At 43.1% G+C, this 17,579-nt stretch overlaps 1 long non-coding RNA gene across 1 annotated transcript; it reads left to right on the top strand.

Annotated features, from left to right (window-relative positions):
• The first annotated feature begins 3,014 nt into the window (after positions 1 to 3,014).
• LOC131380850 (uncharacterized) lies at positions 3,015 to 17,366 on the top strand. Its single transcript, XR_009209091.1, has 3 exons — positions 3,015 to 3,047; positions 4,894 to 4,968; positions 17,263 to 17,366. It is a non-coding gene; the product is annotated as an uncharacterized LOC131380850 (long non-coding RNA).
• The last annotated feature ends 213 nt before the right edge of the window (positions 17,367 to 17,579 follow it).

Here is a 17,579-nt window from a genome sequence, read left to right as displayed (position 1 = left end):
GGGCAGTGGCCCCTGCCTGTAATCCCAGCACTTTGGGAGGTCGAGATGGGTGAATCACTTGAGGTCAGGAGTTCAAGACCAGCCTGGCTAACATGGTAAGAATCTGTCTCTACTGAAAATACAAAAAATTAGCTGGGCATCGTGACGCACACCTATAGTCCCAGCTAATCAGGAGGCTGAGGTGGGAGAATCGCTTGAACCTGGGGGGTGGAGGTTGCATCCAGCCAAGATCATGCCACTGCACTCCAGCCCAGGTGATGGAGCGAGTTAGGAGGCAAATCCTGCCAGGAGGACTAGTTAGTGATGGGAAGGGAAGGGATCATGGTAAATTCAAATTTTAATGAAGATTGTGATAACTGGTTGAGGATATATTGTATGTTTTCTGAATAGACATAGAAAATAGACTCAAGAGAAAATTCTTAGGCAGACGGAGTAATCCTGGAATCAAATTTGGAGCTACCATATACAGCTGCTGAGGCTCAGTGAGCACAACTCTAGAAGCACCATTCAATAGACCAAGATGTCACAGTGACTGTGACCAGATTGAGGACATGCTCCTCCAAAATGTGCTTGGGTATGCATTTTGGCAAAGTTAAAAAGGAAGCAAAGATGTGGAAATGAGCTATACTTTTTTGTAAGGGAGTAATTAAGAGTATTCTTGCTGCCTCACAGGTACACACCCTATGTTTAAAATAATAGCTGAAAAGAAATGCTTAGTGTAGTTTTCTGTTTGTTTCCCACTGACATTGCTTTATCTCAAAGCCCTAGCAGTCCCCTCATGAATCAGGTGGGTACAATCAAGTTGTGTTCAGGCCATCAAAACCACGTGAGGCAGAAGAGCTAACTATGGGTTCCTGGTGCCATGTGGTCCTCTCCTAGCTCTCCCCTTTCTCTCTTCTCTTGTTCCCTCTCTGTTGACCACTTTCTCTTTGTCTCCAGCAGTGAACACCAGCCCCTTCCTGTACCATGTCATATGGCAGGCAGTTCTTGGAGCAGCTGTTCTCTTCAATTCTGTCTGGCCATAAGTCCTTTGCAGCTAGGCAGGCCCGCACCTTTTAGAACTATGTATCAGGCAAATCATCAAGACAGGGGAACTAGGAAACAGGTTGAGCCTGTTCACCATCATGTGGAAGCCAGTTATCAAGATGAAGGCACAAGGCTCAAACAGCAAGAACAAAGAAGCCGAGTCACTCTATCTGCTGTTGCAGAGACTTCTTAGGTTTACCCTACCCAGGTGCGGGACTGTCCCATACCTGAGCATGGTGACAGTGAGGAGGGGAGGGGTCTGGCTGCAGGAATAGGAGGGATGCAGACCTAGGAACTGGCAGCCATTCCCAGGGCTCTCTGGCTGGAGCATCATGATTCTCTCTTCTGCCCTGGCCTGAGTTAAGCAAGGAGCAGAGGCCTTGATCTCTCCCCTTGAGCACCTCCTCTAACCAGAGTCAGAGGAAGCCCAGGAAGCTGGGAGGGCAAGCCCCATACAAACTGTCACCGTGGTTCTGCCACACCTGAGCTATGGGTCACCTGGGGGAGACTGAGTCTTCCTCTCCTGAGAACTTCAACGTGAAGCCTTTCAGTAAGGAAACAGCTTTTCTTTGAAGTCAGAAGACAGCTATCACCCAGTCATTTGTGAAGCAGATGAGAGCCACATGCTCCAAACCCTCTGGGCCTTTGCTATAGGAAAGGAGGAACAGCGAAAGACTGATGAGCATACTTGAAGATGCCAGATCTGGCCTGCACTGCCACAGTTAGTCCATTATCTTTCTCCTTCTCAGTGCTACACAGAGTCAGCCAGTGAGACAGTTAGGTGGCTAGGCTTGCACCTCCATGTGACCTCGGAAGCACAGGCCAAGCCAGGAGATAGCCCACAGAGGAACACACATGGCCATCCTGTGAAGACCTCACCCCCAGGATGGCTTTACTATGGTCTCGCAGATTAAATACCCCCACTACTCACCTGTCCTGGTGCTGCTGCTTGCCTACCCATTTGCCTTTTTCAGTAGAAAGTGGGAGTCTGGAAGTTTGAGTAACAGGATGGGGCAGGTGCTGGGGTCCCTGGTAATTCTGTTCCATTCTCTTGAGGTCCTACTAATGGCACATGAACTATGCAGGAAGAAAAGAGAAGGAAATGCATAGGCAGGCCCCATCCAGGGTCCTGGTCAATAAATACTGTGAATGAAGGTTTTTAAAAGGAGAAAGGAATTCTACAGTGTATTCAGGATCTAAAGATTGTGTTCATCAACAAAGCAATCAGATTGCAAATTAGTTGTATTGTTAAGTTATACACAGGGTAATTAAAATTAATTTTTTAGAGCATTTTACAGAGCGAGGCACATATTGTATTTGATGCTCACAATAACTGCCATTTAGAAACTATTTACTGTGAACTCAGCCATTTATGCAAGTGATCTCATTTAATTCTCACAATTTCTTTATGAAGAAGGCATTGTTATTATCCCCAACTTTATAGATGTAAGAACTGAGGCTTGTAAATGGCAAATAACTTGTCCAAGGTGACACACAGCAAGTAGTCAGAGCTGGAACTCTAATCCAGTTCTGAGTTTGCCATCCAAGCTTTTGACCACGATGCTAAACCACTGCACAGCAGACCCGGCAGGTGGAGACTAATAGCTGGATTTTCTTTCATGGGAATGGAGATTGTGGTTTATAGTAGGTTGAACTACATGAAGTGGCTGATGTTCTACCATTTTTGACTTACAAAAATGGCAATGTCACATGCTACAACCTAATAGATACTAAGTGAATATCATCCCAGGCAAAAAGTGTCCTCCTAAGACCCTAAACTCCTGTTCTTTCTGCTACTCCACTCATTCTAGGAGTAAATGTCTGGGAGTAAACAGCCCGCTTAGTAGGGGTGGGTTGTTGTAACAGACACATGGTCCTATTTGTAAAGAAGACCTCAAGAAGAATCTTTTTGATTTTTAGATAAAGCTCTCTGAGATTTTAGAGAATAGTCCTGGGCAGATCAGGAAAGACTTCCAATCCAGACTCTAGACTGAAGGAGTAGCTCCCAGAAAGTCACCGAGGTAAGGAAGAGCTGCGCCTCCAAGGGATTTTAGGTCACTGGGCTTGGCTAGAGCATAGGACTTTGATTATAGCATGTGGGAAGATTGTGGGGTACATCACAAAGTGCTTGGAATTATTAGAGGCTGGATTTTATTTCCTACAGGGCAGCATTTAGATATTGTAGGCGCTGTGGTGACACACTCAGATCTGTGCTGAGAAGACCCTCCCTGCATGTGTGTTCAGGATGGGTTAGAACGGGGTACTTACAGCAGGGACACTAGTTATGAGAAATCCAGGCAAGGCAGGAAGAGTGCCTAACCAAAGAGGTAGAGGAGACAGAAGACAGAAATGATTTGAGACTATGTAGGAGGCAGAATTGAGAGGCCCTGGTAACTGATTGGAAGAAAGGGATAATCTACAATTGATTGGGCGTGTTTAGAAACTACAGATAGATCCTCAGCCTCACCAAATCTTACAAACACTGTCACTCAGACTCCCAGAAGAGGGAAGGATGAATCCTCTAGAAGAATGAGCTCCAGGCCAGTAAGAGTTAGGCCCTCTTTTTAAGAAATATGGGAACAAGGTAGGAATCTTCCAGCCTGGACATTGGTTACCAGGAGAAATCTTTCCACTCACGACACGGCCAACATTCTGCAGTATACACTGAGCTCACATAATGGCCAGCCTCCATTTTTATTGCGGATTGCCATGCTTTATAGGTTGTCAAATATTTTGATCACCATCCCTGCGTTTGCACCAAGAGGACAAACTAATCGTATCGATGTGAGAAGTACTATGCAAGGATATGTACATTCTTAATCCTTAGTTACTCAGTGGAGAACATATGTTTGAATGTCCCTAAATCCTTGGGAGGAAAGGATGGTTAGGCACCAGAATCTAAGGGCAAGTTTTGCTGGATGATATAAAATGCCCAGGGGAAAAGAGGGAAGTTCAAGAATAGCTCAGCAAGGTCTTAGTTCTTATTTGATTTCTGAAAGAGAAGACAGGTCTAACTCTGCTGGAAACAGCCTAGACACTGTGCATTCCAGTTGCTGTGAGCCCCCTGTGTAAGGGAGTCACCCTGGACCTGTGCAAACTGTTCCCAACCTTAAGTTAGTGTCTGCAGTATTCCAACCTCCCCACAGGAAGTGGCAGGAGACTTTATGGATGGGTTTATCTCACTGCCCAACAATTTAGTGAAATACAATAGAAAAAGCTATTTTGTGTATACCTAAAGGAAAGTTCTGGAGAGCTTTTCTTGGGGTAGTCAAAATCAAAACTCAACCTCCTGAAAGAAACTTAGTCTGCTTATAAAATTAAACACACACAAAATTTGCCACATAGCCCTTCCCTATTTGAAAGTGAGTTAAAAGGAGGCTATGTTATCATTAGGCATGCCCTTTAGCCAGCTAGCAGAGCACATTCCTGAAACGTAGACCAAAAAAGAATTCAAGTCCATTTAAAACCTATTCTTGGAAACTTGTATTTCTCTCCCTCATATGGCTTATATATCCTAATACAAATTTTTAGAGAGCTTGAATATAGGAAGATGAATTTTTAACCAACTCTCTCAAGCAGCCTAGTAAAAAGGTTTCCAAGGCTGGGAAGACAGGTACATTAATCAATAGCTTTCAAAGTTGCAACACTCCAAGCGATAATCAGAAAAGACATCTGTCAGCAATGGTAAACTGCTTGACGGGAGTGGGAAACAACGTCAACTGCCAAATTAAATCATTTCAAAGATCTCTGTGTTGGAAATGCATCATGGTCCATGTCCCCCATGATTTAGATGCCTATGAAATGACAGAATCTAAGTGCTTCTGAATTTTTCACATTTAACCCTATCTCTGTCTTTGTCTTGCTCAGCTCTTCTGTTTCTTGGTATCTGTGTTTCTGGAGGTGTGGATGTGTTTATCACACACATAGGCAAGACTTCCTCAGGTAAGCCAATTGTGGACTTGGTTAAAGACTGGCCTTCATGGGAAGTCTTTGAATATGTTAAAACCTGAAACTGGGGAGGAGTGAAGCCAAAGGGTGGCTCCAGGTCCCAGGACAGCTCAACCTTGACCTTCATGTGTCCTGTAAGTATATCTAGGGCTGTGTGGTCTATAGAAGTGCAGTCCCTCAACAAAGACAAGATGAGGTTAGAATGTATCAGAATGTGATCTTGATCTGTCATCCCCCAGTGGGCCCTGTGTCCCCCAATTCAGAACCTTAGAATAGAATGACTAATGCCCTAGAAAAGAAGATTTATTTTCTTGGATTCAAATGTACGGCACCCTCATAGTCCCAAAGGGCCCCCTTTCTCTTCAGTCTTTGCTGTTTTAGGAGGAACTTTCCTGCTCCTGAGATACATAATCTGTAGTCATTTGGAATGTATTTTTTTTTCCCTTGGACTGATGGAATAAAGGATCATTGAGTAAAAATGAAAATTATATTTCAAGGACATTGTGGGCTAGAATAGGTTGTATTTATTGACCTAGGAAGATAGCCAGTAGAAATGTTTGTGAGAAATTGCTTTCCAAGTTACAAACAACTTATATATAAACATAATTGGGAACCGAACTCACTGGAAAGTTAAGATGTTATTACTGTCACATAGTAGAAACTTATCACATGATATTAAGCATTCTATGATGGAGATTGCTAGTTGTCTTCCAAATGCCATAGTAATTCAATTTAAGCTGAGCAAATGGCCTCAAAGATTCCATTTCTGAGCCCTCTTTGCAGCTGGGTGTGTTAGCTAATTGGCTGAGGTGATAGAAATAGCGTTGCTTGATGGTTGTGTGTATGTGGTTTGTGTTATGGGGGATTGGATGTGGCGGTCCTTTGCCTTTTCTCCCTCCTCCTTTCTTCCATCCTGCTGTGTGGGACGCACATGCTGCTATCTTGGCTCATGGGATCAAGGCCACCTATGGCAATGCAACCAAATAGAAGGACCCTGGACTTCTGGCACCAGGAGTCAACGGGTCTTAACATCCTTCCTAAATGCTGATGTAAGAGAAATCAACTATGACCCTGTTTAAGCTACTGTCATTTAGGTGATGGAGTGGAAATGGGGGGGTGGGGAGGCTTTCTGTCACTCACAGTTGAACCTAATTCTAACTAACAAACATTGGGTCTGCCATTTTGGTATTAAGTCATGATATGGTTTGGCTCTGTGTCTCCACCCAAATCCCATGTTGAATTGTAAATCCCCAGTGTTGGGGGAGGCACCTGGTGGGAGGTGATTGAATCATGGAGATGGATTTCCCCCTTGCTGTTCTCGTGATAGTGAGTTCTCATGAGATCTGATGGTTTAAAAGTGTGTGGCACTTCCCCTTTTGCTCAGTCACTCTCTTGCTCTGCCGTGATACAACATGCTTGCTTCCCCTTCCACCATGATTGTAAGTTTCCTGAGGCCTCCCAGCCATGCTTCCTGTTAAGCCTGTAGAACTGTGAGTCAATTAAACCTCTTTTCTTCATAAATTATGCAGTCTCAGGTAGTTCTTTATAGCAGTGTGAGAACAGACTAATACAACTCGCCACCTAGATTAAGTTCCTTTTGTTAGCCTTGCATACTTATGTGTGTGTATACTCTTTTTATATAAAGCATTTTGGTGAAGTCTTTTATTAGCATGCATGTATAACACCAATATTTCTGTTATCAGTTGGTAGGAAGCCTGGAAAGAATCAATTCTGCAAGTAGATTCATCTTTTGAACCGATTTTCAAAATCTGTGTCAAGAAAGGCATGAAGACTTGATTCATTTTCCCCTTGGGATATTCTCCAATATGAAAGTAATTGAGGGACTGGTTTGACTGAAGGTAGAATGTAACTATCAAAGTTATTGATCAGAGTAGAAAAACAGCTTTTAACATTCTATGAGTATCAGCTATTTTGGGGGCTCTCTGGTCTAGGATGACCTCACATGTGTGGTGGTTGGCTGGCTGTCAGCTGAGTCAATGGGTGGCCAGACCATGTGTCTTTGATTATCCAGCAGGCTAGCCTGGGTTTATATATATAAAGGGGGCAAGGTTCTGAGTGAGAAATGTGCAAGGTCTCTAGAGGCCTCAGCTCAGAACTAGCATGCTGTCACTTGCATCACATTCGATGTCAAAGCAATTCACAAGGCTAGTCCAGATTCAGAAGGTGGGGAAATAGACTCCACTTCCTGAACGGAGGAGCCGCAGAGTTACATTGTAATGGGTATGGATACAGGGAGGGGTGGAGAAATGCAGCCATTTTTGTAACCAGTCTAACACTCTATGATTCTTGCATTAAAAACTCTTTGATCATGTGGATCAAACAAGACAGGATACTCCCAAGAAAGCAAATCAATTCTTTCATGGATTAATGAAGGTACTAGAATAGCTGTGATTTCTTAGTTGAAAATTAGGGGATTATAGCTTCATTTCTCAGATTCTCTATCAAACCACTATAATGTAACTCAGTTTCTAATTTAATCTCATTTTACCTTAAACCATACCAGCCAGATAATGACAATCACAGGCTATGTGTGACAGTAGAAGTAGTCATTAAGTAGCCTTTACCGCTGAACTCATTCATTGATAAAATTCTAGGCTCTTTGCTAGGGGGTAGGGATGCAAAATGAGTAAGACAACTCCTCCTGGAGCCAATTGTCTATTTAGGGATGAAACCAACTTAGAAGAATACACTGCAGTAGATACAAATAACAGGTGCACACAGGGGCAAGGATGACATAGGAGGGTTGTCTCTGGAGGCAGAGTCAGGGATGACATTCCCAGTACCCGCCACTATGCTCACTTTCCTAACAGTCCGCCATGGCCCCCCAGGGGCTCTCTCACACTAGGCCACATGGTGCTCACAATTGCTACTGAGACTGTAAACTCTGAATATCTGAGATGGGTCTCAATTAATTCAGAAAGTTTATTTTGCCAAGGTTGAGGACACGGGCCCATGACACAGCCTCAGGAGGTCCTGATGACATGTGCCCATTGTGGTCAGAGCACAGTTTGGTTTTGTACATTTTAGGGAGAAATGAGACATCTATCAACATATGTAAGATGAATATTGGTTCGGTCCGGAAAGGTGGGACAACTTGAAGCAAAGGCAGGACAACTCAAAGCAGGGAGGTGGCTTCCAGGTCATAGGTCATACTAATTTGGGGGACCCAAGATTTATTTTACTTTCACAAGAGCAAAGGCACCATCCGGTGCCTCTGTCTGGGCTACTCTGGCAGCTCCTGTGGCTGTTCACTCCCAGATAGCAGAGTTCTCTCTTTTCAGGGTTGTTTACGAGGCTTCCACCAGGATGGGCTTGTCTTCCAAGTGCCTTATAGCAAACCCAAGGTTTCAAGTTTTATTTTTTTTCTCCAAGACCTTTAGGTCTTTCATATTCACCTTTCTCTCAAGAAATGTGATAAAAAGGAAAAAGAACATAAAGCTCCTCTGTGGATGGATAGCATTTGAGAGACCAAACAATACCACTCCTCAAAGTAATTCCTTTTCTTTCCAGCTTTTATTTTAGATTTGGGGGGTCCATATGCAGGTTTGTTATATGGGTAAATTGCATGTCATGGGAGTTTTGTGTACAGATTATTTCGTCACCTAGGTAATAAGCATAATACCCGATAGGTAGTGTTTTGATCCTCTCCCTCCTCCCACCCTCTATCCTCAAGTAGACCAGTGTCTACTGTTCTCTTCTTTGCATCCATGTGTATGCAATGTGTTTAGCTCCAACTTATAAGTGAGAACATGCAGTATTTGGTTTTCTGTTCCTATGTTAATCCATGTACGATAATGGCCACCACCTCAATCCATGTTGCTGCAAAGGACATCGTCTCATTCTTTTTATGGCTATGTACCATTCCGTGGTGTTTATGTACCACATTTTCTTTATCCAGTCCTCCACTGATAGGCATTTAGGTTGACTGTGTGTCTTTGCTATTGTAAATAGTTCTGTGATGAACATATGCATACATGTGTCTCTATGGTAGAATGATTTATATTCCTTTGGACATATACCTAGTAGTGAGTTTGCTATGTCAAATTGTAGTTCTCTTTTAAGTTCTTTGAGAAATCTCCAAATTGCTTTCTACAGCTCCTAGATCTGTTAAACAACTTCAGCAAAGCTTCAGGATACAAAATCAGGGTACAAAAATCAGCAGTTCTTCTTATTAGCAAGCACTTGGTGACCCAGGATGAACACAGCCTCAGGATGAGCTCTCCCCATGGTTCGTGATACCCTTTGTCATTTTCCCATTAAAGAGTCCTTGGCTGGCCCAATAGACCTCTCCAAATCCTTTGAGCCATCTCTTCCAGAGAGCACCCAGACTCTCATACAAATGCAGCCTGTGACCATTCTACATCTCCTGAGGTGGAAATGCTGATTGGGTATCCTGTTCTCACCCTCACCAAACTTCTCTTGTAGTTAGATTTCTCAGTGTTTATATGATAACAATTTTTAAAATGCAGTCTGTCTTTAGATGAGCCAGAAAATCTCACCTTTCTAAGTAAAGAGCCATAGCTAAATATACTGCCTATAGTGGGGGTCGGCTTGGAGCTGCTCTCTTTTGATTCTGGAGACTGAAGTTAAAGCCAGTAGCGTGGAGGTTCAAATAATTAGTAATACAATTTTTCTCTTATGGACAGAGCTTTTCAGGAAGATATTAAAGGATAGAATTAGGCTTTTTAATTAAAAGTTTTGAGGCAGCATCTTAACTCTGTCACCCAGGCAGGAGTGCAGTGGTGTGATCATGACTCACTGCAGTCTCAACCTCCTGGGCTGAAGCCATCCTCCTGCCTCAGCCTCCTGAGTAGCTTGGACTACAGGTGTACACCACCACACCCATCCACTCTTCCCCACCCCTTCCCTATAGAGACAGTGTCTTGCTGTGTTGCCCAGGCTGGCCTCAAACTCCTGGGCTCAAGAGATCTGCCTGCCTTGGCCTCCCCAAAGTGCTGGGATTACAGGTGTGCAACTACATTCTAGTGCACGCTCATTAAGCACTTACAGAGAGGCCTGCTGGACTCTACACTAAGTACCTTACCCACATTATCTTACTTAATCTTCACTACAATCATGTAAAGTAGAAACTATCATTATACAGGTGAGGATTTTTTTTTTAATTTTTTTGAGACAGAGTCTCTTGCTCTGTCACCCAGGCTGGAGTGCAGTGGCATGATCTTGGCTCACTGTAACCTCTGCCTTACAGGCTCAAGCGATTCTTGTGCCTCAGCCTCCCAAGTAACTGGGACTACAGGCATGCACTGCAACCCTCAGCTAGTTTTTGTATTTTTGGTACATATGGGGTTTCGCCATGTTGCCCAGGCTGGACTTGAACTCTTGCTCTCATGTAATTGCCTGCCTCAGCCTCCCAAAGTGCTGGGATTACAGGCATGAGCCACCACACTGGCCCAGATGAGGAAATTGAGGTCATGGAATCCTGAGTGGTGACGCAGGAATGTGAACCCAGGGAGTCTGACTCCAGGTCTGCTTTTCATCTTTTTGCTGAAAGTTCTGAATGGTGGCCAGCAGACAAAGCTCGACTTACAGAGGTTGTGGCTTTGGCTCACACTGATGTTTCGCAAAAAAATAAATACGTATTTCTTGAAACTCTCTAGTTTGCCACAGTGCCCCCTATTTCCTATTCTTTCTAACCCAGCCTGCTTCTTTCATGTACCTGTCTGAAGGCATTTGGATTTTGATTTCTGCGCACTTCTAACACGCCTTCCTCCTAGGGTAATTCCACACACCTTTCTCATTTCTCAGTTCCATTAACTGTACCTCAAGTAACTTCTCTATTACGAGCAATTCCCTCGCTCTCACTCTTTTTTCTCCTTCTCGTTTCTCTTTAATTTCCTGCAAACTTATTTCAGCATCTCTCAAACTTTCTTACTTTTTCTTTTTTATTTTTTCGGATAGAATTTCGCTCTTATTGCCCAGGCTAGAGTGCAAAGGCATGATCTCGGCTCTCTGCAACCTCTGCTTCCCAGGTTCAAGCGATTCTCCTGTCTCAGCGTCTCGGGTAGCTGGGATTACAGCCACGCGTTGCCATGCCTGGCTAATTTTTTTCTGTTTTTTAGTAGAGATAGGGTTTCACCATGTTAGCCAGGCTGGTCTCAAATTCCTGACCTCAGGTGATCCACCTGCCTAGGCCTCCCAAAGTGCTGGGATTACAGATGTAAGCCACTGCGCCCGGCCCTTTTTTTTTTTTTTTTTTGTTTGTGACGGGGTCTCACTTTGTTACCCAGGCTGGAGGGCAGTGGTGCAATCATGGCTCACTGCAGCCTTGACCTCCTAGGCTCAAGTGACCCTCCCACCTCAGCCTCCTAAGTAGCTGGAACTACAGGCATATACCACCACACCTCGGTAATTGTTTAAATTTTTTGTAGAGATGGGTCTCACCATGTTGCCCAGGCTGGTCTCGAACTTCTGGGCTCAAGAAATGCTCCTGCTTCAGCCTTCCAAATTGCTGGGATCACAGGTGTGAGCCACTGCACCTGACTTTCTTAATCTTCTGTTTTAGATTGCTATCCTCCATTGGCTATGAATTTGGCTGATGTCCCCTAAGATTATTGGCAATAATAATATATGAATATAGCATGAAGAACAAAGAAGAAAGTGAGCATGGACAGAATACAATAAGCTAATTCCCTTAAAGTCGAAAACATTTTGAAAATCTAATATATCTTTTCAGCTGTCAACTAAAACTAAACAAAGTGATTGGTTAAGCCTCTGAGCTTTTCTTCTCCATTAAAATGGCATTAAAGAGAAATACAAAGTTTTGATGTGTTTGTATTTTCCTATTTTGTTTTAACCTTAGTCTAATTTTGCCTGGGAAGCAAATCATAGTTTATAACGTTTTTATGAAAAAAAATTCAAATTCCAAACAGTTGGCTGACAAATGCAATTTTGAAACAATCCATTTGTGTCTTTCTGTGCAGAGTACTTCAGAAGTTGAACCTTCTTTTTTGTTCAACTATGAATTCCTTGACATCTTCCATTTAATATTCTGAAATCTTTATGTGATATACAAATGCAGACATACCAGTTATAAATTCTTATTTTACTAATTGTACCTGTCCTTTCTCCTAGTATTCCTGTAATAGCAGCCTCACTGTGGTGAGTTTGCCAAACAGTTGACGATAATTCTATTTCAAAGCCATTCTAGTTAAATTCAAAGTACTACTTTCTTTTTATGTTAGACTAAGCGAGATGAAACAAGATGGTCTTTTCCAGCTGCCAGTGTTAAAAAAAAAAAATTCAAAGTAGCCACTAACCATATGTAGGTATTGAGAACTTAAAAGGTGACTAGTTCTAATTGAGATGTGCCATAAATGAAAATACACCCCAGATTACAAAGACTTAATAAAACATGTAAAATATTTATAGCTTTATATTGATTGCTTGTTGAAATAGGTTTTTATATGTTGGGTTAAATGAAAACATTAAAAAATTTAAGAAATTTGAACACGATGGGCAGGTATTTGTAGATGAAGAGCAATGAAGGTAAATTCTTGACACAGTATGTGCAGTTGAGCATCTACTCAGCAAAGTAGATGAGTGGTTCTGTGGTTTGTCATAGAGTAAAATTGACAAGAGAGAAGGAATTTTGCTCTTTGAACAGAACACTTTTAAATTCAACCTTCATGTTGTAATCCCGAGAGAAGGCAAAAAAGAACAAACACTGATTGAGTCTCTCATGTTGCTAGTGCTGGGAGAGCAATGCACATCCCTAAGAAGGGGTGCTGACAGCACACTCCCCTTCCAAGACGTGGGAGTAGGCAGCCCTTTCCGGATTGCCGTCCACAAAGGGTAGCTAGTGTGGCTGCAGAATGCTTCCAGCTATTCATTCCTTCTTTCCCTCCGTGTATTTTCTCCTCACCTCCATTAAAGCAGTCAGTCCACTCCATGTTCCTTGCCTCAGAAGGCATGAGGCAGATTGGAAAACAGAAGTGGTCTTGCTGACTTTTGTTTTCCAAAAGCCTAATTCCTAGTGGTCTAGGAGCAGGGAAGAGGTAGAACAAGATTTTCTGATATAAACAATATCTAGAAGAAGCCAATGTTAGATTGGAGCTTCACTCTGGATAAAGACCACTCTCTCCAGAGTTAGGGGGAGAAAAAGAGGACTGTGGGTCCAGAAACAGCAGGGATACCTTGAGGTAGAAGGACCCTAGAAGTGAGGCTGCATAGTGTGTCTAGGCAGAAGGGCTGTGGGCAGCCTGGCCAAAGAATTCCGTGGAACACCAGCAGTGGAGACCACCAGACTATGACGCCTTGGGGGCCTGGAGAGCAGCTGCCTCAATGGTCACCTGGAGCACGTGGACACTCCCACGTCAGAGAAGTGGCACTTTGTAGGACCCCAGAACTGTGGCACATCATGGGGAAAAGGGAATGTACCGTAATTTTCTACCACTACAGTGGAATGTGGCTTTAGCCAGAAATTAATTCAAATCAGAGACAATAGACAGCGATATTTGTTTTGCAGTCTGTTTATAGACTGAAGAATTGTCCCTACTACAATAGTGATGAAAACAGTTTGGAGCCATGAGCTCCTCTTCTCTCTGCCATGCATTTTCCCTGCATATCTCCTCTCAGTACATAAACATGTAGGGGTACAAGGTAAGATTAGATTGTCCTTTCTTTTGATGTTGTGAGTTTTGCATCTCTAGGAACTTGCCGTTCACATTGCTTCACAGCTTCCCCTCAGCAGGAAATCTGGTGAGATTCCCCCCACTCCAGTGTGGGTTAGGGGGCTGCATCCTGAAGGGGTCATGCCCAGTGAACTAGAACATATTACTACTTCAGACACTTTTTCTTATGACAGTAAAATGATGTATTTCTTTTTTAAGATTTTATTTAATTTCTTTAACATGTATGTACTTATTTTTAAATGGACAGATAAAATTTTATATATTGTGTACAATAAGAATGTTTGAAGCATGTAGACATTGTAAATGTGTTTTCCTTTTTATAAGACATAGTTTTACAAATTGGAAAACCAGGGTGATTTTAAAAACTTACCTACATGTCACTTTAATGGGCAAAGCTCTTATTTAGGGAGACAATTATGCTCCATCCCTAGCACAGCTGATCAACTCACCCCTGTCTCTCTCTCCCTATGGTAAAAGTTCCTTCAGAATAGAAAATGCGAAGTTGGTGCCTTTAACTGTGTTTGGGAACGTTCACATCTTCTCTGTCTTTCCTGCCATGCGTTGTGTTCCTGTGTTCTGCTTTTCTCTCCCAACCTTCCTTCCCTGTTCTAAGTTCAGTGGAGAAAAATGTTAAAATATTGTTCTTTTTAAAAAAATACATACAGCTATTTGCTTTCTATTAGGAGGAAGGAAAAGCAATAATCAATATTTAAACTCTTAATATCCGGACCTTAGAATGTGTCAGGAAATATGGGGAGATTAAAAAGTAGAAGGAAAGACAATAGAAGAATTTCCATTCCTTGGTTCAGGGAACAAGTAAAACTTACAATGTGTAAATGTTATATTGGTGCATTAGTTATCAGCTGCCTTTGACAAATATAACATCGCTGGTGCTGAAGAGAATCTAGGTCTCATTAGCCTTTTCTAGCACTGCATCTGTATGGCAAGTTCAGGGGCTGAGGTCTCAGTTCTTCGTTCATCCCAGGCCGTGCATGTCTTGTGCCAGGCAGGCACTTGGTGAATGTTTGCTGATGCTGCGAACTCTTCTCATCCTACCACCAGGACAGGAATAGCCAATGCAGCATCCAAACCCAAATTACGTAGAATAAAACAATCACAGAGCCATGGTATTCTCAAGTAGAAAGGGTCCTTGGAGACAGTCTGGTATAACCCCTTGATTTTACAAAGAAAGGGAGGCCAAATGAGGTCAACAGACATGTCCACAGTCTTATCACTGGTTAGTGCTAGAGTTGAGGGCCACAGCTTCTGATACCCAGCCTTATGTTCTTGCTGTCCAACTAGTTAATAACTTGAATGACAACTATGGCTTAACCAAGCCGCATAAATGTAGCAGAACTGAGCACATCAAACCTAGTGGTGGACAATGAGAAGTTGTGGGCCTAATACGGACAGTGCCTGTCCTGCCTGAAAACGTTCACATTTCCCTCTGTATGAGTTTCCTAGTGATGCCGTAACAAATTACCCCAAAACAATGGCTTAAAACAACACAAACTTATGATCTTACACTTCTGAAGGTCTGAAATCCTAAAAGGGTCTCACTGGGCTAAGATCGAGGTGTTGGTGGGGCGATGTTCATTCTGACGGCTCTCAGGAGAGTTTGTTTTCGGCCTCTAGAGGCCGTTCCTGGGCTCATAGCTCTAGCTTCAAAGCTGCCAGGGTCAGCAGTGCCTCTCATGGTGCCATCCCTCTGGTTCTGACTCTTCTGCCCCTCACATGCCCTTTTAAAGGATTCTTGTAATTACACTGGGCCAACCCAGACAACCGAGGAAAAACTCACTATTAAGAAATCTTCAGTTACCTCTGCAGAATCTCCTTTGCCATATAAGGTAGCATATTCACAGATTCTGGGGACTGGGATGTGGACATCTTTGGGGGCTGTGATTCTGCTTGCTAGACCTTTTTTTTTTCTTTCTTTCTTTCTTTTTTCTTTTCTTTTTTTTTTTTTGAGACGGAGTCTCACTCTGTTGCCCAGGCTAGAGTGCAGTGGCATGATCTTGGTTCACTGCAACCTCTGCCTCTTGGGTTCAAGACTTAGTCTCTCAAGTAGCTGGGACTACAGGCGCATGCCACCACACTTGGCTAATTTTCATATTTTTAGTAGAGATGGGGTTTCACCATGTTGGCCAGGCTCGTCTTGAATCCCTGACCTCAGGTGATCTGCCCGTCTTGACCTCGCAAGGTGCTGGGATTACAGGCGTGAGCCACTGCGCCTTGCTTGCCTGCTATACCCTTTATGAAAAGAGCCAAACTAAATACCTTTGCAAGCTGGATGTAGCCCATGAATGGACTGCCAGATCCTCAATTTACTGCCATGCTGAGTGTCATGAAGGCACATAAGAAATTTGAGAAAGTCTCTAACCTGGAGGACAGTCAGGCCAGAGAGTGAAGACTCACCCACAAAGCAACGCGGTGCTGTGTGCCAGGAAGGGAAGTGCCATCCTGCATGCAGGCTGTGAGTGTCACCAATGGCTTTCTGTGTCCTACTAAATGCCTACAAGTCTTGCATCTCAAAATTTCTGTTGGGGAAGAAACTCAAGTTATGATTTATTCATCTTCAAGCAAACAGAAGCCTTTTGTGGGGAAATGACAGAGTGAGTGAGTGGCTGAACTGGGATTAGAGTTCTGGTATCCTAAGGCCCAGCTCGGTTCTCCTGCCACCCTACAGGTTGTTCACTACCAACACTCTTGCCTAACATTCAGTGACTCTGCTTTGCCAGCCACTGCTACCTTCTCCAATGACCCAAGGTGACCTTTCTCTCAAGTGACTCTCCTTATCGTCCCAGGACAATGGCACCAAACTTGTTCCCACTGATACACTTATTCATTTACCTCTTTGTTCATTTGTCACTCACATATTGAGCACCTACTATTGCTAGACTTTGAAGCAAGCTCTGCAAACACAAAGGCAAATAAGAGCCCATCCCCCCTCTTTAGGGGCTTCAGGTCTGGTGCAGCAGTTCCCGCCCTTGTTATGCCATGTGCAAATGGTGGAGGACTGTTCATTCCTTTGTGAAGTGTGTGAGTGTGTTCACTCCTGCTGGCTATAATCCTGGGTACACTACCTCCTTCTTTTCCCTCTTAGAGGAAAGAGCAGAAAGAAGCCAGTGGGTGAGAGCACTCTTACTGAAGGGAAACTTCCATCTTTTCTAAGTTATACACAATCATTAAAGTACATTATTTGCAAATATATATAAGTGACAAATGACTTGGGTCATGCTGCTATGACTTGCAGGTAGGAACCTCTAATTTAGTGGTTCATGTAGTTCTTCTTCCTTAGAATGCCCTTTTCTTTTTTTCCCCCTCTCTTTTTAGCTTTTTATTTTTTTTCTAGAGATGGGATCTCACTATGTTGTCCAGGCTGGTCTCTGACTCACCTTAAGTAATCCTCCCACCTTGGCCTCCCCAAATGCTGGGATTACAGGCATAAGCCACTGCATCCAGCCTTCTTTTTGTTTTAAGTGAGCACTGAGGAGTTCCAACTAGTCTTCATTTTCCCAAAGAGAAGAAAAGCAACTTGGAGATAAGAAACTCCACACCCTTTTGAGAAGAGAACTTGACATCTGAATTTTCACATTTGTGTTCTTTGAACAAACAGCATCAAAGCATACCAAATCTACACCCAGTAAAAGGTTTGGATGAAGACAGACAAAAATGTGAATGGACTACAATGGAAGATGCACAGACATAACGTTAATCAGGTACAGTAAGCTTGAGGTGAGTCAATAGTGGGCAGTGGTGGCCAAAAATGCCATGCCATCGCAGGCAGCATAAATGAATGACAGAATCTCCAGTTAGGGAGGGAATGGCCACACGGCACTCCAAGCTCAGACCACAGCTGAATGCTGCATTTAGATTTAGGAAATACTCTCTGAAAGAGCTAAAGACAAACTTAATTATGTTTAGAGGAGTGTG

The sequence above is a fragment of the Hylobates moloch genome, unplaced genomic scaffold, assembly GCF_009828535.3.
Source record: "Hylobates moloch isolate HMO894 unplaced genomic scaffold, HMol_V3 SCAFFOLD_1, whole genome shotgun sequence".
NCBI lineage: Eukaryota > Metazoa > Chordata > Mammalia > Primates > Hylobatidae > Hylobates > Hylobates moloch.
Note: the sequence above shows the minus strand (reverse complement) of the source record. Positions and strands in the feature narration are given on the sequence as shown.